At 43.3% G+C, this 23,054-nt stretch overlaps 1 protein-coding gene and 1 pseudogene across 9 annotated transcripts in view; one reads left to right on the forward strand and one right to left on the reverse strand.

The window, feature by feature from the left end:
• Nucleotides 1-23,054, reverse strand: part of Cdon (cell adhesion associated, oncogene regulated) — a 178,411-nt gene that overhangs the window by 131,380 nt on the left and 23,977 nt on the right. The gene's annotated exons all lie outside the window — the stretch shown is intronic.
• LOC101970075 (small ribosomal subunit protein eS1 pseudogene) lies at nt 12,067-12,598 on the forward strand (annotated as a pseudogene).

Consider the following 23,054-nt stretch of genomic DNA (forward strand, 5'->3'; position numbering starts at 1 on the left):
CTCAAACCGCTGGGATTACAGGTGTGTGCAATTGTGCCCTGCTTCTAAGCTTTCTGGAAGACAAATATGGGAAGGGCGTGGAGAAGAGGAGAAAGGAAGCCAGAAAGAGAAGGAGGGAAAGAAAGAGAGCCAAGAGAGAATAAAACAGAAAATGGGAGAGAGAAAGAAAAAAAAAAAAGAGAACTCGTATCAAACTCTTTTTACCTGAATGGAGAAAATATGCCATATAGTTGGGGTAAGCCAAACGTTTTTCCAGCTATAACCTGTAGAAAAAATTTCTTACAATGAACTTATATAGGAAGTACTGAGTAATAGAATTGACAATGTCTTTGGTTGACTATCTATGGTAATAAGACTCCTGTGACTGATTCTAGGGTTAGGTAGTAGAACTAAATGCTTTATCAAAATTGGAAAATGACATTCTTCACAGAATTAGTAAAAAATAATCCTTAAATTCACTTGGAAGAATAAGAGACCCAGAATAACTAAAGCAATACTGAACAAGAAGAGCTCTATAGGAGACATCACAATATCTGATCTGAAATTATACTACAGAGCTATAGAAACAAAGACATTATGGTATTGGTATCAAAATAGGCATGAAGATCAATGGAATAGAAGACACCGAGACAAACCCATATACATACAGCCATATAATACTTGACAAAGGTGCCAAATATATATATTGGACAAAACCCAGCTTTTTAAACAAATGGTGCTGGGAAAACTGGATAGCTATATGTAGAAGTCTGAAACTATCTCTCTCTCTCACCCTGCAAAAAAAGTCAAATCACAGTGCATCAAAGACTTGAGAATTAGAGCAGAAACCTGGCAATGGCTAGAAGAAAACAGAGGGTTGGCCAGGTGTCATGGCACACACCTGTAATCCCAGCAGCTTAGGAGGCTGAGGCAGGAGGACCACAAGTTCAAAGCCAGCTTCTGAGACTTAGCAAGGCCCTCAGCAGCTTAGTGAAATCTGCCCCAAAATAAAAGATAAAAAGGGCTGAGGATGTGGCTCAGTGCCCCTGGGCTCAATCCCTTGTTGTGGGGGGGAAGAAGAAGAAGGAGGAGGAGGAGGAGGAGGAGGAAGAGAAAACATAGGGTCAACACTCCATCATATATTGGTACTGGTACCAACTTCTTTAACAAGATCCCTAAAACTCAAGAAATAAAACCAAGAATCAATAAGTAGGATGCCATCAAACTTATTTATTTATTTGTTTATTTATTTATGAGAGAGAGGATTTTTAATATTTATTTTTTAGTTTTCAGTGGACACAACATCTTTATATTTTTTTATGTGGTTCTGAATATTGAACCCAGTGCCCCGAGCATGCCAGGCGAGTGCGTTACCGCTTGAGCCACATCCCCAGCTCACCATCAAATTTAAAAGCTTCTGGACAGCAAAGGAAATGATTGGGAGCATGAAGGGAGAGCCTACAGAATGGGAGAAAATCTTTGCCACCTACTCCTCTGACAGGGATATCTGACAATATTCAGAACATATAAAGAATTCAAAAAACTTAATACCAAAGTAATAATAATAATAATAATAAATAAAACAATCAACAAATGGGCAGAAGAACTAAATAGACATTTTTCAAAAGAAGAAACACAAATATCCAACAAATATATGAAAAGTGTTGAGCATCTCTAGCAATCAGGTAAATGCAAATCAAAACTACACTAAATCAAAACTTCACTAAGATTTCACCTCACTCCAGTCAGAATGGCAATGATCAAGAACACAATAATAAATGTTGGAAAGGATGGAGAAAAAAGTGACACGCATACATTGTTGGTGGGACTGCAGGTTAGTACAACTACTCTGGAAAGATTCCTCAAAAAACTAGTACTAGAACCATCAAATGACCCAGCTATCCTGCTCCTTGGTATTTATTCAGAAGAAATAAAATCAACATACTATAGCCATTCAGCCACTTCAATGTTTATAGCAGCACAATTCATGACAGCTGAATTATAGAATATCAATCTAAATGCCCATCAACAGACACTAGATTAAGAAATTGTGGTATATGTACACAATGGAATTTTACTCAGCCATAAAGAAGAATAACATTGTGGCATTTGTTGGTAAATGGACAGAAATAGAGAACTTCACACTAAGTCAAATAAGCCAGTCTCAGAAAATCAAGGGTCAAATGTTTTCTTTCATAGGTGGAAGCTAGAACAAAATAAAAGAAGGAGGTGAGGATTGGATATCATAAAAATACAAGATCAGTAGAGTAGAAGAAGGAGATCAAGAAGGAGAGGAGAAGGATAGGAAAGGAAAAGAAACCTCTCATAAGGGAAATTAGAGCTTACTCCCACTGGGAAATTCTGGAGCATTGAACAGATTCAGAGTCAACCTATTTGAGTGTGGAAGCAGCTAGAGTATTTATATTAATCATTGGCTGAGGGCTGACCAATTCCCATCAGTCATTATTTAAGGACTATTTTGGAGATCATTAATTCCTTGGCTAGTCCAGCCTACCTGCAGGTTTCAGCAGGCAAAGAAAGCCCTCAGGCAAAGAGATGCAGTTGCCTGCTTTTGGGATGTCTGTCAACATGCTTTGAAATGAGGTACAGGCAGGGTACAGACAACATCTGCTACACTCTGTGCCTTGGCTATATCAGACAGGGCACACAAGGCGACACCCTCACTGTAACAGTCCAAGCTGTCCTGGCTCTTTCCCAAACCAACTGATGCAGGACTTCCAGTTGTTTATAAAGTCTCTCTATAATTACACATGAGCAAGCATCTTATGGGTGCTCACAAGGCAGTCCACTTGGCTTCCTGGTGGCATCTACTCAATTCTGCCACCTCTGCTGAGAACTGCTTGTCCTAACTCCCAGGGCAGCTGCATTTTCTTCTGGGCACTGGAGCCATCTCAGGGTAGCAGCTGGACTCTCCAGCATCACAACCTATGCTGCACATGGCCATCCTTCCCTACACAATTCTTGTGACATGGAGTCCTCAGAAGCCCCCAGAACATCACATGTGCTTGCAACAGAAAAAGAGAAAATATCTTTCTCTCCTTACATCATTATGTTCTGTCAGAAATCCAAAACAACGCAGTCCCCATATGGATCGTGATTGTTATTTATTTATTTATTGAAATAGGGTCTAAACCATTTAGATGGCTTAAACCATCCTCCTACCTCAGCCTCCTAGGTAGCTGGGATTATAGGAACATGCCATTGTGTCCAGGTGATCATGATTTTAGGAAGCCAACTCTTTTGATTTTTACCATAAGCTCCCCTTCTTCCAGTTAGTCCTAACACAGCAGAAACAAACTCAAAGAATACTGTATACAAGATTATCCCTCCTGTCTAACAAGCTACAGGTAGAAGTGCCCTCTTCTCCCCTTTAACACCAAGCTTTGTTGCTGGATCTAACTTGTCTCCCTTTCTCCTCCCTTGGGATTATTTCCTTGGAGGACCTTGGTCCTTTGTGCACATAGAGGGCTGACCCCAGTAGTTTGCCAACTTTTCTTTGATATGTCTCAAATTGTAGTGACAGAAACAGTTTTGAACAGAACTGGAGCTGCTCCAGAAAGATAAGAATTTTAAATTTGCTAAATAGATAAATTCCATATTCTTCGAGAATCTGTCATAAATGTCACTGGGTTTTTGTTTGTTTGGTTTTGGTACTGTGGATTGAACCTAGAGGTACTTTATCAATGAGCTACATCCTGCCATTTTCATTTCTTATTTTGAGACAGGGTCTTGCTATGTTGCTAAGGCTGGCCTGGAACTTTTGATCCACCTGCCTTAGCCTCCCAAGTTACTGGGATTACAGGACTGCACCACTGCACCCAGCTATAAATGTCTCCTTTGATAGATACTAGATGGCAGATACTTCAATATTATGTTGCATAAAGAGATCCTGGAGTGTTAATATCCTTTACTGATCATATTTTGGGATACTAATTCCATGGGTAGCAATTTTGATTGTTTTTAAAGTGTCTCACCAAGCTCTCACCTGTGCAGAGGATCATTCCACTTCAGTACAGAGGAAGACTATTCGGTATAGAGGAAGCCTAGAGGCATACAGATGGGTAAAGACAGAAATTTTTTCTTAAGATACTGTTTTTATTTTTTATTTTCTAAAGCTAAGAGTCTCACCAGGCAGGTGCAGTGGCGCATGCCTGTAACCCCAGAGGCTCCAGAGGCTGAAGCAGGAGGATCACGAGTTCAAAGCCAGCCTCAGCAAAATCAAGGCACTAAGCAACTCAGTGAGACTCTGTCTGTAAATAAAATACAAAATAGGGCTGGGATGTGGCTCAGCAGTCGAGTGCCCCTGAGTTCAATCCCTGGTACCTTAATAAATAAATAAAGCTAAGAGTCTCACGTGTAATATACCAATAAAAATATGGAAAAAACAAAATTGATATGGCTATCCTAAAAAAAAGTGTCCATCTATAGATAATACTGGATCAGGTTATTAGGGTACACATTTTTTAAAAAATTATTATTTAAAAAAGCAGGGGGAGGAAAAAAAGGGATCAGAATGTCATTATGGTTTAGAATGTTCTAAATTGATATTTTTAGAATTTAAAAATAGTGAAAAATTTAAAATGTGTATAATGATACTTCAATTAAGAAATAGTCCCTGTGGACTTTGATTCCAATGCTGGTACCAAAATGCAGATTTTATATGAACACCAGCAACTGGGGATCTATACTCTTCTCATGTAATCATTGAGTCAAAGCCAATGAAAGCCTAATAAAACTCTTATGCAATTCTATATTGGTTTCAACAGATTCCTTTACAATGATCGAGAGTAGATCAGTGATCAATAATGGAGTGACTATGCCTGAGAACTCCAACTACTTCCTAAGAAAACACAAAACTACGATGTGCTAGAAGAAAATATGCATAATTTTATTTAATACCATTTACTTTATTTTATTTCTGGAACAGAAAGGATGTTTCATATTGTCCAAAGATAACAAAAAGGAAAAAAAAAGTTTGAATAAGCTAGAAAGAAGTTGTGGATCCTTCCTTCAATTAAAGGAAAATCTTTGTGTCCTGGACCCTCAAGCAGGAGCTAAACTTTGAACTGTTGAATAGTTCTTCTGCAAGTCCAGTTGACACCATTGGCATTTGAAGAAGACAGGCTAAGAGGCATGCTAGTCACTTGTATTATAAACAGAATACAGATGTGACATCTAAGTTGACTAGTTTTAGGGAAACGGAATGAGTCTGATGATGGTTCTATCACCTTCTGGCAGTGGGGCCTTGCCAAAATTATTTAACTATTCGTTCTCTCATTTGGAGAAAGAGGATAATAACTGACTGATATGGATTACAGATAATACATATAATATGCCAGCTTTCTTTCTAATGCACAGGAAAAGCACAGCAAAAGAAACTGTGGTTCTCATTACCAGATGAGGAGTCCTTTAAATGGAGATATGGTTTTGTTTGACATGACCCAGGAGTACAGTCAGGGGACCTCAGGTCTTGGCATCTAACCATGCTTGGAAAGACTTAAAGTTTTTAATCAATTTAGCAACTTAGGAGGGCATTTAGAATTAATTTTCTCATAGAGTCACTAGAGCATTGCTCCAAGTTAGCTATTCTAAGGCAGCATATTTGAGATTTTTCTGTAGCTGTGTATGTTAGTTGACTGACAGCTCTCCCCCACTGGACATTGTCAAAGTCCAAATAAATTCAATCATTCCTTATAGTCAGATTTTGCAAATGGAATTCATGTATCCTGAGGGAAGCATTCAACATGCCCCAGGGGTACAGAAAGCCACAGAAGAAAAATGGCTCATTTTCTAAAGAATCCTTTTTATTTGAAACTTTTAGGGGAAACTATAAGTAATTTAACAGATAAGTAATTTGCCAGATGTAAATTTATCACAAAATTTTAAGATAAAATATGAGACTTGGAAGGAATTTCATGCTAATGACAAACTACATCAGGTATGAGTCTGATACCTCAAGCTTCACAGAAGGTTCCCTTTGCTGGAGGATAATTGATTCTGGAAAAATGATTCTGGAAAGTGAATCCACTTAAAATGATATTAAAAAATATTCCATAGTAATTACTAGGGGAGAAATGTGGGTTAGAATTTTATGCTGAAAACTAGACAAAAATATATAAAAAAAACAAACTGCTTACTGCAAAGAATCCTACTTTCCCACAAGGTTTAGATAAGATCCATGATGAACCATTTGACAAGGCCAGTCATAGATTTATGATAGAGATTTCAGAGACAGAAGATTTATCTGTCTCACCAAAACTCCCACCCTCATAGCACACCCATGCCTACATCTCCTGCCCCACTCTGCCTGCAATTTCCCCAGTATAATTAGACCATAATCTTCATTAGATCAACATTCAATATTTACCTTAGCATGAATATATAAACACTTTTCACAGCCAAGTCATGAGTGTATAATGATTATTTTCCTTTTCCTGCTAAATTTTCTTCCTCTAGTTAAAAATCATTTTGGTTTTATTTATTTGTTTTGCTTTCTACATATTTCTCATTAATTTATTCCTAGAGTCTCCTCAGATTGAGCAATGCCTTCTCAACTATCTTAAAATGTTAAGATGCCTTAGATATTCTACCCATTCATTTTGTTGAAGAGGTCACATTTGGGTCTTCTTGCTGGTCCAGTCTGGACTGAAACTCCCTAGGCTGCTGCTAAGCTGTTAGCTTCCATTCTCTTTCACCATCTATGAAACTTTCCTTTTCCCTTATAGGGAGTCTTTTTTTCCCCTGGGAGTCATGTCTACCATGTCTTTATTTTTGGTGGAATATATCCTTTATAGTAGTTTCCTGAGATAGAGCTCATAGAAGACAAAATGTGGAGACTGCCTTATTGAAAGATGCCTCCATTCTTCCCACCTCTCTACTTGAGTGAGAGTGTGGGTGAGTAGTGAATTCTGGCTTGGGAGTATCTCACCTTTTTCTATTTTCTGTCTCCAGTGTTGTTGTGGGAAGGCCTACTGCTATTCTGATTTCCTCTTATGAAACCCCTGCTTATTCCTTCTGGAATCTTCTCTTTATTACTAATACCAAAATAAAATTCATGATGATGTTTCTTCCTCTCCTCCTCCTCCTTCTTCTTTTTCTTCATTGATTTTTTTTGGGGGGGGGCATTCAGTGAGCTTTATTAGTCTGGAAATTCATGTCTTTAAGACTGGGAAAAATTTCTTGAATTGTGCCTTTAATTATTCTTTTAACATCCATTTTCTCTATTCTGTTTTTAGAATTCCTATAACTTGGATGTTTTCTTGACACATCTTTTTTTTTTTAATTTTTAATTTTTTTTTATTGGTTGTTCACAACATTACAAAGCTCTTGACATGTTGACACATCTTTAATTTTCTTTTTTCCCTCTCTCCTAACACTTCCCTTTATTTTCTGAGTAATTTTCTCAATTTATTTTTTAATTATCTAATGATTTTGAAAACTTTCTTCTAGCATACTTCATTCCCAAGAGCTCTTTTTATGTTCCCTGAGAATTTCTTTTTTAATATCATCCCATTCTTGAGTTTTAGATGCAACATCACATCTTCTAAGTATATGTTTTCCTCATACACAGTTTCTGTTTTCTCCAAGATTTTTGTCTTCTGCTGGTTTGGACTTTTGGTTTCAAGTAAGAAGCTTTTTTTCAAATGTCTGGTGCTTCTTGGCCAACCACTTATGAACAGAGTACTAACAGGCATGTGGTGGTACTTCCCATAAGCAGGGTTTGTCACTTGTGGATTTCACTGTAGGATGATGTAGCTGGGCCATTCCACTGGGAAACTCTTGATATCATTTGATAAAATCATTTTATCAAATCTAATATCTGTCAAACTATCTAGTTTCCTGCTTGGAGAATATAAGTGTAGTTTGCGTTATTCAGAGTAAAAACACTGGCAATTTCAACATTCAATGTGTAAAAATGCTAAAGTCCCCTATTTTCACATACCTCTAATTGTGCTTTTATCATGTGGTTTAGAAACTATCTGTTTTACCATCTCTAGAGAACAGAGGTCTAGTTTTTGCTAGAGATGGAAGCATGGAGAAGAGAGGATTTGAGGTCCACCTGATTTTTGAGCAAACTTTGAGCCAGTGTTCTTGGTTTCTGTGCTCATTTTGCTGCTCCTTCTTCTAGAAGTCTCTTATCACTAATTCTTGAGTCTTGGGGTCTTCTGAAATATAATTTGGGCTGTTCGTGTCTGAATTAGGACTTAACTTTCTCCTGCCTGCTTAGACAGTTTCCACTTACTAGTATGCTATTTATTAAATGTGCTTTCTTGCCTCCAGACTTTTGTTGCTGTTGTCTCCTTTCCCATGTCTTTGTTTAGATTTTTTTTTTAAGTTTCCTTTTGTTTTGTTTTAATGAGGTTTCAGGAAGTTAAAGTGTGTGTATAATTTGCCGTTTTAACCAGAAGTTCAAGCACTGGCTTGAACTTGAAGTTTACTGTTTTATACTGCCTCCCAAGAATCAGTTTCATATAATCATAATACTATCATAATGATAATTAACTATTAAGTTTTCATGATATGTCAGACACTATTTTAATCATATGAACACTTAGTCATACACTAGCTGTGGACACTTGTAAAACCCTGGAGCCCCTTTTAGAGCCTTTCCCGACCCCAGGGAAGCCTGAGTGGAGATTTGTAGAACTACTTAATGGTAATGATATGGGGTTCAATTTTTTCTTTCAGTGCTGGGGGTTGAACTCAGGGCCTCCTGCATGCTAGGCAAGCACTCTGCTGCTGAACTACACCCCCAGCCATGGCTCAAATTTTGACCTCACCTCTACCAGCTATGTAACTAACTTCTCTCGGCTGCAGTATCCATATTCGTTAGTCAGATTTCCATTGCTGTGACAAGTACATGAGAAAAACAACTTAGGAGGAAAAAAGATTCATTTGGACTCATGGTTTCAGTCTATGGTGAACTGCCTCCATTGTTTGGGCCTCAGGTGAGTTAAAACATTCTGGCAGAAGGACACCGTGGAGAAAAGCTGTCAGATGATGACAGCCAGGAAGGAGGGAGGGGAAGAAGGGGGAGGGAGAAAGGTAGGGGGCCAAGGCTAACATGTAGTACTCAAGGGAATGACCCCAATGTCCTACTTCCTCCAGCCATGCCTCACTTGCCTACAGTTTCTACCCAGCAGTCCATTCAAATTATTAACCCATCACATAGATTAATCCACTGATGAAGTCAGAGCCCTCATGATCTGATCATTTCCCAAAAGCCCCACCTGTGGACAGTGCTGCACAGCCCTCAGCATATGAGCTTTGTAAGACATTCCAGGTCCAAATCATAAGAGCATCTGTGAAACGCAGTTACTAAATCTTATCTATCTGCCTTTCTGGGTTTTTGTGCAGACTACATGCTATAATCTATATTTGCACACGTCAAGCAAATGATAAACATCCAAAAAGCAAAAAAATGCCTGAGAATAGAACAAAAGGACCCTCTCCACAAGACATGCTGTATGTGTCCTGGGGTGAGTGTGACTTTGGCAACACTGCTATGGAGATAGACCTGAGGTGGGGGGAGAATGCTGATGTTCTGAAGCCCCAGGGAATACTCTGAGATGCCCAGGCTTGCATAAGGTGTCCCAGCCCCATGATAATGATCTGACATTCTCTACATTTCTTCCTGGCTTTGCCTTTCTTCTTGGCTATACTATTCTGTGTTCCAACCCCTCTTTTAATATCTTCCTGTCTCCAACTCTGTGCATATTTGCTAATTTAACCCACAGAGAGCCCTATAAGGACAGCATTTTATCTCCCTTTGCAAGTAGGTAAACTGAGGCACAGAAAGGAACCATCACACGATTTCACCAGGACTCATAACAGGAGACTTGACCCCAGAGCTTGTGCTCTTCACCCAGCCTGGCCTCACTTTCTATTAGCCTCTTGCTCAACCATCTTTTGGCTCAACTTCTCTTCCATCACCAATTCTATGACTATTGTATTTTCACTCTCATTAGATGACCTTTCTTATCCATGAATCCTTCTCAGGCACAAATATCATTACTCAAACCTATTTTTTGACAATGGCCAAACTCATTTTGGGCTCAGAAACCTAATGTGGAGAGATGGAGTCCTGATGATGCTGCAGAAAGTGCTCCTATGAGTTCAGTTCCCAAACCTCTGCCCTGGAGCATGTGCCTTGTGCTACCTCCTGCAGAATAAAATGGAGATATTCTTGCTCTGGGTCATACAGTGGTTACATGGGAGAGGCCTGATCTCCCTCTGCTTCCCTCATCCTGTTTCCACCATGAGTCAAGGCCTCAAAGCCTTCTCTTCATGTTTTGGTGTAAGATGCCCTGACTGCAGAGCCCTCCACCCTGCCATATCATTTATAATCATAGGTCCATCTATAACCTAGGTCCAACAAACACTTGCCTTGCTCTTACCTTAGATAACTTGCATCAGCCTATTTCCCCTCCAATTTGCATTCCACCACCCAGTCATTCTAGAAATGGATCCCATCTGTAGGGGAGCCCTGGCACATACCATCCACCTGTCTCCTATACTGATATAGCTGGCTCTGGGACCACTATCAGCCAGAATACCTGCCCTCTCTCTCAGTAACTGCTTTCTCCTGATTTAAGCCCCTCAGTCATTTCCAAGATATTTCCTTGTCCTTTAGCAGATTCATTATCTGTCTTTGTTAGGAATGAGACACTGAGGATCCAGGGAGCTTTGTAGACATCATTTTAGTCATTCCCCACTTTTATTATTAAATCCCCATCTTTTCCTATTAAAAAACTGAATCACAGAATGGTTTCTGGGGACCCCTGTCACAAGTGCTATAAGGTCACACAGCCAGAACATACAGGAATTAGAATTTTCTTCACATCAAATATCAGAGCAAGCAAGACTGGATAAAAAGATAGGGTCCCAGATAGTATTTAGAAAGGAAGCTTAGAATAAGGAGGCCCAGAGGTACCCAGAAAAGGTGGGATCAAAAAAAGGCATTGGAATCAAACCCATATTATCATGGGTGGACATTTTCAATTCACATAGTCTGAATTACAGAAGCGTGGTGGGGTAGAGCATCCTAGGCATTTGGGACTAGTGCCAGGCCTTACCTGACTCCTGTCAGAGCCACAGCCCTCCCTGCCCATCCCTACATGCCTGGCAGAGGATCTGGTGCCAAGAGGAATCAGCACAGGCCATCCTGACTGCTGGTTCCTGTCAGTGAGGCCCATCTGGCTGAGCTGCCGGCACAGACACAGGAGACAGGGTCCCCACAGAGAAAATAGTGTGGCCTTCATAAGGTTGAACTTTTCTCTTTTTCTTCTTCTGGGACTCCAGGACCAGGACGAGGGAAAGGGGGCTTTGGGTTAGGAACCTGGCTTACATTTCAAACAGAGACTCTAATTGATTTGGACCTGAGCCTCTTTATTTCTCATTACTACCAGGAGCCGCTGAGTTCCTTTCATGTTCCAAGAGACCATGGCCTCCTGTCTCCAGCAAAGGCTTTGGCTTAACCCATTCCTGACCATCATCCATTGTCTGGCTTGAGTTTACTGAGTAGGAGTGGTGGTAGGAGTCCACGCAACAGCATTAGGTAAGAAGAATTAGCCCTCAATCTGCTTCCCACTTTCAGGTTTGCTCCTTGCACATGGACATGCCCCTGCAGCCCTCTGGCCTGGATTCTTCTTGTAGTTCATGACCATCTTGTCCCTACAGCTAGACTAGACAGATGGATAGACTGTTAGACTTGCAAGCTCTAAATATCCACTTATTTTCCTGTGTGTGATCTTGTGCAGGTTACTTAACTTGTATATACTGCATATTCTTTACCTAAAGAATATAAACATTTGGATGTTTTCCTTTTCATTTATATTCATTTCTTACTACAAAAGCAATAAATCCTTTTGGTAAAAATTTTTAAATACGTAAGTATAAAGAGATTATTATTGGGCTGGGGTTATGGGTCAGTGGTAGGGCACTTGCCTAGCACATAACAGGCTCTGGGTTTGATCCTCAGCACCACATAAAAATAAATAAATTAAATAAAGGTATTGTGTCTGTCTACAACTAAAAAAAAAAATTTAAAAAGAGATTAGGGCCCTTTTGGCTCTCTGAGCAGCACCATGATGGTAGGCAAGAACAAACACCCTACAAAAGGTGGCAAGAAGGGAGCCAAGAAGAAAGTGGTTGATCCATTTTCTAAGAAAGATTGGTATGATGTGAAAGCATCAGCGATGTTCAATATAAGAAATATTGGAAAAACATTAATTACAAGGACCCAAGGAACCAAAATTGTATCCGATGGCCTCAAGGGTTGGGTATTTGAAGTGATTCTTGCTGATCTGCAGAATGATGACGTGGAATTTAGGAAGTTCGAGCTAATTACTGAGGATGTTCAGGGGAAAAACTGCCTGACCAACTTCCATGGCATGGATCTTACCATAACAAAATGTGTTCCATGGTCAAAAAATGGTAGATGATGATGGAAGCTTATGTTGATGTCAAGACTACCGATGGTTATTTGCTGTGTCTGTTCTGTGTTGGTTTTACTAAAAAATGCAATAATCAGATATGTAAGACCTCTTATGCTTGGCACCAACAGGTCTGCCAAATCCAGAAGAAGATGATGGAATAATCTTCATAATATAGAAAGTTAAAAAATATGTTTCAGAGATTAGCCCCAGCCCCTAATCTATCTATCTATCTCTCTCTCTCTCTCTCTCTCTCTCTCTCTCTCTCTCTCTCTCTCTCTCATAGGACTTTTTATTAGTCACTATTAAAAATCTGAATTTTAGGGGGCTGGAGTGTGGCTCAGTGGTAAAGCATTTGCCTGGCATATGTAAGGCACTGGGTTCAATCCTCAGCACCGCATATAAATGAATAAATAAAAAGATTTAAGGATTGCATAGAATTCCCTAAAAAGTACCATGACTTATTCATCTGTTTATTTATTGATATACACATGGGTTGTTTCTGAGATCTCATTGTCACAAACAGTGCTGTAATGAACTTGCTTTGTAATAGATACAACTCAGAGTGTCTGCCTTGCTCATGATCTACCCCAGGACAATACCTGTGATATTCCCCTGTCTTGGAGAGCACTTTCCTCCTACAGCTTCCTTTAACTCATAGTCCAAATAGTCATTGGGTCATCCCATCCGGTTTCCAGAACTACCCTATTGTAGTGGGTCAGGGTGGCAGGCATCCCTCAAATGGGCCAGTGCAGAATCCTTTCCTGGGAATGGCAATCCAAAAGAGAGAATCCCTATTTTCCTTCTAGTTAGGAAGATGGGATGACAAGAACCTGAAAGCTGTCAGAAAGCCCAAGAGAATGAAGCCCACACAGAAAGCAACAAAACAAAGGATGATCTCTTAATTTTATTTTTTGCAGTGCTACAGATCAAGTTCAGGGACTATGCATGCTAGGCAAGTACTCTACCACTGAGCTAAATCCCCCCAGTCCAGAATCTCTTTTTTAAACCAAAGATCTGGACCATTTCTAAGGTCCTTCTGCTTCTAACATTCTGGGAGAGTAAATGTTCCCCACAGGCTTATGTGTTGCAGACTTGGTCTCCAGGAGCTGGCTGCACATTTGGAAGGTGGTGGAACCTTTAGGAGATGGAAACTAGTTAGAGGAACTAGGGGTGTGTCCTTGAAGGCTCTAACTTGTCCTGGCCCCTTCCTCCCCACCCCTTTGCTTCTGGTCACTATGAAGTGAGCAGCTCTGCTCCTCCACATGCTCCTGCCACAATGTTCTGCTGGTCAAAAACTCAAAGCAATGAGGTCAAATGACCAATAGACCAAAATCTCAAAAACCATGAAAAATAAATCCTTTCTCCTTTTAAATTGATTTTCTCAGGTATTTTCTCACAGCAACAGAAGCTGACTAACACAAAGAGGAAATCAGAGAGTAAGCCCAGAGCTTTCTACCCATCATATTTCCTCCCTATGAATCCTTGGACTCTTGGAAGGCCAGGGGCCTCTGGGGGAAGCCCTTTCTTCCATTCTTTTTACATGACTCTTGTAATCATGGAGATTGTCCAGCCTCTCCTCACTGAAATTGCATCTGTAATGTAAGAACTAACTTCTTTGAGAGGCATAATTTGTGAACTATCATCTGTCATTTATATTTCAATGTGGCTATCAGATTCTTTCATGAGAGCAGACTTTCCTAAAGGAAAGGAGATAAGGCAGGGGAACAATGGACACATTCAAATCAAGCACAAACATTTCTTAAATACCTCCACTTCTCCAGGTTCTGTGTAAAAGACCAGAAATTGAAAAATAAGCAGAATATCCTCCAAGCTTCTGAACCCTCACTTCATGGACTATTTTAGCCCCTGGGTCACTGGCATCTCCCCATTTCCACTCCAGGGCTCATCTAACTCAACAGCATCCATGTGAGCCTGCAGTTCATCACCCTCCACCTGCTCCCTGCCTTCTACCTTCCTGCATACACTGAAGGGAAGAGTTCTCACTTCATAGGGCTCTCATAAGAATAAGTTAGTGTATCTCATTGTGCTTTGTAAACTATAAAGGATTGTTATTATTAACACCCAGGAAGAAAGGAAGTGCATGGAGCACAGGGGAGGCAGGACTGAGGAGCATTGGATAATTGGGAAGGCAGACAAGGGCAGGCCAGGAGGACCCCACACTGAGTGACCTGTCATTGGGAAGAGATGCTGGGGGTGGGGCAGCCAGAAACTTTGGAAGGCAGAAAGCATTCAGATGTCCACACTGGGAGTCAGACCCCCCAACCCCACCATTATTTATTTCCCTGGAGGGGGTAGCCTTAAGAGGTTTCTGTGACCAGCTCAGAGCAGTGACTTCCTGAGGCCTGGCAGCCTCCCCCTGGTGTATCTGTCTATCCATCCATTTCTCCCCAGACCTAGGAGCTGAGATTTGGCTTAGCAGGAACCTGTCTCTATCCCCTTGCCTATTTCTCAGACTTCCTGAGATGGAGAGAGATAAATGAGGGGATGCTGGATCCTAGGAATATTAGTGGGGTTGGGGAGGGAGTATGGATTTGAGCTCTCCACTCTCCACCCTATACCAATACCTCAAGGGCTACAGCAGGGCAATCCAGGGCGAGACAGCTTGGGGATGCTCAGCTCCCCCAAGGCGGGGCTGGGATATCAAAGTTGGAAGCGCGGGGGCATGTCAGCCTGGCTTTGTAAGCGGGGCTCCCATCAATGCATGAAAGCCTTGCTCTACAAACCGCATTCGCTGCGCTCCCAACCTGCATTCCGGATTGGTCACGGCCTGGCCCCCAGCTGCATTCCTGGGCTAGAGGAGGCAAAGGGGCCTGGCCTCTTTGTTCTTCCCAAATCAAGGCTCAGAACCATGACAGGCTGATCACATTACCCAGCTGAGGTCAGCCTGGCAGGAATGACCCCCTCCTGCTCCTCCCCCACCTCACTGAGACAGGGCAACCCATCCCACCCCACCCCACTCTCCTCACCTGTGTTGGATCCTTCTTAACAGCCTGTGCTGAGTTTTGTTGAGGAAGGAAAATCTCAAACCACAGCTTCAGTGTTTTTGTCCAAAGTCAAATGCTGGGAGAAATGCCCAGATCCAAGCTATTCCAGAGTTTGTCCAATTTCAGGCCATCTCCAAGGACTTGCAGCTGCTCTGGCATGGGACCAACTGCCTTGCTTGCTGCATGACCCCTTGAGATCCCCATGTATGCACCTAATGGCATCTCAGGCCTGAGTTCAGTGTCAGAACAAGGCCAGCTTTCAGCATCCCCATGGATGAGATGCCCTTCTATCCTGAGCCACAGTTCAAACCCAAATGCCCTCTTGGCTTGGGAGTGACTTCTCACCACCTGCTTCCTATGCCTGGTGACAGGAATGCAAGCTTGAAGTCTGACCTGCCTGGTATGACTCCCTGTTCTGCTACTTACTTGCTGTGTGACCTTGGATGGCTGATTTCACTTCACTTTTTCTGGGCCTCAGTTTCCTCATTTATAAAACTAGTATAAGCATGAAGATTTTAAGGTATTCTATTAAGTTTCCTGGGATATTGTAGGTACACAACCAATGTTACTTTACTTGCTCTCTTCCCTTCCCCGTGGAATGAGTGACCTCAGGCCAAATCTTCACTAGATCAATAATGCACTTTCCTTCTTTTTCTGAATTCCTAAAGCTCTGATGATGGGGGCCAAGCTATCTGGAAATAGCTATACACAAATCATCCCTCGTTGTTCTGAATCTTTTTATATGTCAATCTTTGTCTCCCCAACAAGCTTGTTGGCATTCCAAGAAAGACCTTCAATTTTGTTATTTGTTCAACAAATATGTAATGAAGAGAACTGGGCAGGCAATGGGGATCCAGCTAAGGAGAAGGCAGGTCAGGCTCCTGCATGGCTGAGCTCACAGACACTATTTAATGTGCAATGAGTTGCGATAATTTTTTTTTCCAGTTTAAATGAGCACTGTAATGGAAAAGCATGGGCCATAATGAGAATCTAATAGGGGGCTCTCGGAAGCTTCCTCTGAGGGAATCTAAGCTGAGTCCTGAAGAACTAATGGGAGCAAGAGGGAGAAGGACTCCTAGTCAGGGCCTAAGTGTAGCAGTGAGAGTTGTAGGGGCTTTTTGTCCTGATAAGGAAACTGGGCTGTATTCCAGAATGAAATCAGAACCCATTGTGAGATTTTGAGTAGGAGCATAATATGATCAGAATTACCAGGTAAGAGAAAAGAAAGGATTCCAGACACAATGGTGCATGCTTGAAATACCAGCTACTCAGGAGACTGAGTCAGGAGGATCTCTTGAGACCCTGTCTCAAAATAAAAAGAGCTGAGTTTGTAGCTCAGTGATAGAGTGGCCCTGAGTTCAATCCCAAGTACCACAAAAGAAAGGGAGAGAGACAAGAAAAATAAAAGAAAGGAGGCCGGGGTGACCAGGAATGAAGATAGTGAGACTCAGCATGCTGGGGGTACAGGTCATGCTGGAGGTATCCTTGGGTGAGTTTGGCTTGATAAAAGCAGTAGAGACTGAGAGATGAAGGCAGAACCATCAGGGCTGCTCCACAAAAACCCATTTATAACTGATACTTGGTTGGCCTCAGGGACCAGACACTAGCCTACTCTCAGTTATGCAAGAAATAAAACATCCTCAGAATGGCCCATCCTGTGTTGCTAATAGGGTGTTTTCAGAGATTTTCAGCACCACGGACTCCATTTTATTGTTCTCCCTCTCACCAGGTGAGTTGTGTTGAAGGATTTTTGTCTACTAAACAAACTGAATTCATTAAATTACTAATTAACTTTGTTGCCTCATGTTTTACTACTCAGGCCTTCAGAACTGGTAATCTGAGTTGCTGATTTCAGGAGATAACTGCTCTTCCCACATGGAGATGATTTAATTCCAGCCCAAAATAAGTGTGATGTTTCAGTTCTGAGCAGCCTGGGTTTTCTTTTTCTCCATTGGAGTTTATAAGCATTTATGAACAAACCTGGTGCCTGCCCTCGGGAAGATTGTGGTCCTGAGGGTGATGCATTTGAGGAAACAGCCAATTACAAATGCCAGATGACAGTACTACTCTGTGGGTAAGCACAGGCTTGGATGGGCATGCTCTGCCTGCAGCGCAGCCTGGGAGGCATGCTGAATGCTCTGTCTGTCCCTCCAGGTGACTCCACACCTGCCTGCATTCTGCTCTGCATGCCTGGCCTGACTCTCAGGGTTGACGGACTGCACCAATGGGGGCTCTTCTGCCCTCTTGATTCCAACAGGGTTTTGCTAATTGGATTTTCTGGCAGGAGGAGGATAAGATCAGATTCCCCTCCCCTTCCCCCCATTCAGCCATCTGGAATCCAGATCTGCTGTAGTTCTGTTCCTCTTCTGAAATGCCACAGGACCTATCCCCTGCTTGCAGGGTTCTGGTAACTGCACCCTCTTTACTCCTTTAAGCCTACTGTAGGTGGGGATTTGTGCTCCATTGTTAGCTTTTTCACCCCTTGTTGGTGTCCCTGAATCCTGCCAATGGCGTCTCACTAGTTCCTTCTTGCTATCTCCTCCAAGTTCCTGTTTGAACAAGCCATCTGTTCCTCTGGGAACCTGGCTTATATGAGGGTCAGAGAAAACTTCTCAGAGGGCTGGCATTTATCCAAAGAATGAAAAGGAGTTAGCCTTATAGCAGAAGATACATGATTTCTGGGATTGTTTTTTCTCTTACGAACATGGAAACAGCTTCCCAACTTCCATTTCTACCTCCAAGGACACTTAGGCACAGAGTATGTCCAGGTTGGGAATCATTGGCCTAGAGCTGAAAGAGGCTGCACAAACTCTAATTTGGAGGCCTATTTGTTCTCCTCCCGGCCAGACCCTGAGTTGGAAGAGAGAAAGTCTGTGGCTGCCCCTCTGGAGGCTGTACCCTCTCACTCCCTCTCAGGGGTTCTCCCAGAACATGAGTGGAGGCTCTGCCATTTCCACCCACTCCCGCTTCCCCAACCCAGCTCCTGTCCTCTCACCAAAACAGCCCTGGCCAGATGCTGGTGAGAGTGAATTCCTGGGGAAGGAATGTCCCAGGTCCATCAGGCAGGAGGACAGCTGCCCCAAAGATCAGGTTTCAGGAAAAACAGGCCTACCTCCTCCTTCATAGCAGTCCAGGGCTCCTGGACGTCTGGACACCTGCCGGGGATCCCACCCCCAGTCCACCCCTTTCCTGGCCCCCAGAGATGGGAAAGAGCTGAGCTAGGCTGTGGGGTTGTCATGCTCCTCCCCTCCCAGCCGCCCCAGTCTAGTCCCTCTCCCACTCCCTGTCACCTCCAATTAGATAATTCATGTTCATGCTTTTCAGAATCTGGCCTTCCCACCAGCTAAATCCGGCACCTGCCCATGCCCTCCCCTTCTCCCCCCAGCTTCTGGGGCTTCCTTTGGAGATTTCACACTGACCTCACCCTGTGTCTCTTTGTGGAGAGACATACTGTGCTTATTCCTGCCAGTTCCCATCCTCTTACACCCCCTCCCTCTTTCCATTGACCTTATGCCTCATGATTCCTGCCTCCCCAAACCCATCAACATTCATCACCTGCCTCCCTAAAGAGAAGCCCAGTGCTACCTGGCATCGTTATTTAAACAATAATGACAGTTTCTATTTTGTCAGTGTCTCCTCTGTGTGCCAGACAGTCTAGAGTGAGTCAGCCCCTTCAACAACCCTAACCATGTAGGTATTTCTAACACAATGTTCCTCTTGAGGTAACTGAGACCTTAAGTAATTTTTTTAGGCTGGGGAATGGTAGTGGGAAGACTTGAATCCAGATTCTTCCATCTGGAAAGCTCTGGCTCTTATCCACTCCTCCACACTAACTTGTCTTGTCTCCCCAGTATAAGTTTTCAGCACATACAGACGTGACGATGTGGTTCTCTTGAATTTAACACAGTTGCCCAGCTGTGGTAGGCACTGGTTGTGACCCTCAGTCTCTTCACACAGTAACTACAGTGATCCATTTAATGCTTAAATCAGATCTTGCTCTAAAGATAACTTCTGTTGTTTTCACTTTTCAAGCCAAAGTCCTGTCAATGACCTACAACACCCAGTGTGACCTGCTACACACGTGTCCTCTGCCCCTAACCTACTTCCACCCTGCCCAATTCATACTGGCTCCTGGTTATTCCTTACGTGTTCCAGGTACAGCTTAGAGTCACACTGTGAGCAACCAGCAAAGCCAGAGTTAGAGTCCCATCCTCCATGTGAGCTGCCCCCTAACTACCTGGTCATGGCCTTATTTCCTGCCAGCAGCAAGGGCACTGTGCTATTTCCGTAGCAGCTCCAATGCCACATGAGCATTGTGTGACCCTCCCTCCCCACAACTGAGTCTTTTCTTAGCCTTTTACTTCTGCTGTGACCTCCAGGCTGGCCCTTGCATCTCTCTTACTATGTCCCCTCTTCTCCCTTCTTCTCTACCCTGCCTACACAGGCCACTCCCATTGTGAGCCACAGCCCATCCCTACCAGGCCTTTGCTTGTGCTGTCCTCCACTCAAGGCAGATGCTCGCTTATCTACGTACTTGATGTCCCACTCATGAGCCTCCCCAGTCTCCCCCCTCTTTCTTCTCTACTCCAACTGCAGCCAGGCTCTTTCCCTCTGCCCTTCTCCATGGCATGTGGATTCTCTCCCCATACCTCAGGGACCCTACCTCAGCTATTGTGGGATTTTTTTTTTTTAGCCTTTTACTTCTATATATTTCCATTGCCACTTTTAGACTATGAATCCCTGTTCATGTTGTCCATTCTTGGTTATTGGTGCCCAATTCCTACATGTGGATTTAAAAGAATTAAGTTCACTCAGGGGAAAACTGAGGTTGAAAAGAAAGACGAGTTGCCCCTGGTCACGAGGCAAAGTCCACAGCAGATCTCACCGCTGTAGGGCTTCCTGGTGACATACAGGATGCCAAAGCAGTTTTCATTTTGGAGAAACAACACATATTTTTTTAGTGTTGAAGATGGTCCCATGATTTCTGCCTGTTGATGTCACTTCTGTGATTATATTATGTTATAGGGCAAAAGAGAGATGACTTGGAAGAGTCTAATTTAATTCCAGGAGCTCTTCAAAAGTGGAGACATCTCTGTAGCTGAAGGCCAAGAAGTCAGAGGTGGGGCACATGGTAAAGGATTCCTCACATGCTGGTTTGAAGATGTAGGGGGCTCTTGACCAGGAACCTAAATGATGTCTAGAAGCTGGGAACTAAATTGTGCCAAGAACTAAGTAGATACATGCCCAGAGCCTCAGAAAGGTACATGACCATGCCTGCCGGCCTCCATTTCAGCCTGTAAAACACTGAGCCATGGACCTGACTGTGCCATCTATGCCCATCATCTGACCTGGAGAACTGTGATCTGAAGATTTGTGTCGTCCAAATTTTTGCTGTTATGATGATTTGTTACACAGCAATAAAAAAAATAACAATAAGTAATACATGTGAACCAGCCTGTATAGGTTGGTCCTCAATGAATGAATGCTAGTTATTCTGATTAACACCCAGCTACAACTACAATCACAATGTCATTGGTTCTACCTTTCCCTCTTCCTTGGATCTGGTTATGATCCAGCATGGCTATCTTGGGCTCCAGCAGGGACAGTGGTGTCCTCTGGCTTCTGTGTGGCTTTGCTCCACATAGCCATAGCCCCTGCTCAGCCCTGGCTGACTCTTCTCATGTCCTCTGCCCTGTCCCTGGCTCCGTCCACCCACCACTGTCTACCCACAGCTCCAGAAAGAGGAAAAAGATGCACATAGCCTTATCGTGCAGTTTGCTAGTGAGAAGCAAGTGGCCTGCCATGCTCAGGGCAAAAAGAGGAGGACAGAGCCCCAACCAGAGTTCAATCCCATATTCCTGGGGTGGCCCAATGTGACATGGCCAGGAGGGCACAAAGGACTTCTCCACCTAAATGTCTCCTTGGCCACCAAAGCCTTGGTGACCAGAGCAGCCCTCCTCCTGAGCACCCACACCACAGCCCTGGGTGTGGGCAGGAGGGCAGCCAAAGCCTGAGTCACTGGGAGGAGACAGTTGGGTCTTGACTTGTGGTGTCCGTGGGAAGAACTGAGAGACTGGGGAGGGCGGTAAAGCCCCTCCCTCCACCCAGAACTCCTAATGGCCCCACAGTGGGGGAGCTGGTAGCCTGTCTCCCTGGCACTGGAGCCTTCTGCTGCCATTTCAAACCTCACTGCCCTTCTTTGTCCCCCAGGCCCACTACCTTCTCTAGTGGCATCTAAGGGCATTTCCTCTTCATCCCCAGGCTCTTTATTTTTATTTTTATTGTTTTTGGAACTGGGGATTGAATTCAGGGCTTCACTCATGCAAGCGCCTTACCACTGAGCTACATCCCTGCCCTAATAGCCATTTATCTCCAGGTTTGTTCCTGTTTGGGCCTGAAAGACAAGGGAATTAGCTGATAGCCATTCCAGATTCTTGTCTAGCTCACCGTTCTGATTTTAACATTCATCTCAATTTCATGATCATAAACTTTTTTTTCCCTTTTATTTTCTTCCCAGCCTCTTTATCAAACAGGAAAGCAGAGGACAGCTGGCTCATTCTGGGTAACAGAGCAGTGCAAGGACTAAAGTCCATGCCAGGACTTTGGTTTGAGCTGGAAACTCTGACTGGACACATGGCAGTAGAGAAAGAGGCCGTCCCTGAGGTGGGATGACCTGGCATGTGACTGCCCAACAGGGGCCTCTGTCTGCTCCACACTCAGCTCTGGAGGCACCAGGAGGACAATGCCAGACCCACTTGGCAATCCCACACTCCCATTGCCTCTCTCAGCCATCTGTCCCATGCACTGGACACTGTATGGTCCTGGGCTTTACACTACAGCTCTTGCTGTCTGACTTCTGCATCTACTTGCTGCCACATGCCAGGCGCTGTGCTCCTTAGAGACTCTATTCTCTAACATAGTAACCTCAGGTTGTCTCTCTACCTGGGCTTAGCACTTTCCAGAACTTCAGGAGATGGGACCAATGCAATGGAGCCTCCTAAATCAGGCTTGTACTGTCCCAGGAAAGAGAGGGAATTTGGATACTGACTTGGTTTCTGGCATGTTGGCAGGGACCCCACTAAACTCCTCCCATTCACAGCTGCCAACCATCCACCACTGCCCCTCCTCTGAACGTTCAGAGTCCTGATGTTCTCTCAGCTATCGGCATTCCCCCTTCCCACTGTTGTCCCAGACAGGAACTGGACCCATCCTGAGAAAAACAAGAAGCACATCAGTCTTAGGTCTGGAAACATCCCCTTTCTGGGGAAAGAAGAAAAAACATTTTTTTTTCAGTATTGTGGATTGAACCCAGGGCCTCATGCATGCTAGGCACTTGCTCTATCACAGAGCCACATCCCAGCCAGGAAGAACCATATTAAGGGTCTTCCATGTGATCTTAGACATTGTTCTGGGAGCTTCCCACAGAATATCTTAGTTACTCCTTACAAGAGCTCCACAGAATCAGTACTGTCTCCATCTTACAGGTGAGAATACTCTTCAGAGAGCGCTCTGACTAGCTCAAGGTTCTGGAGTGGAGCTGAAACTGGAGCCACATCTATTTGGTTCCATAACTCACACCAGACCACTCCTGGCAACCCACTGTCTTAAGCTT

The sequence above is a fragment of the Ictidomys tridecemlineatus genome, chromosome 4 (assembly GCF_052094955.1).
Source record: "Ictidomys tridecemlineatus isolate mIctTri1 chromosome 4, mIctTri1.hap1, whole genome shotgun sequence".
Taxonomy (NCBI): Eukaryota; Metazoa; Chordata; class Mammalia; order Rodentia; family Sciuridae; genus Ictidomys; species Ictidomys tridecemlineatus.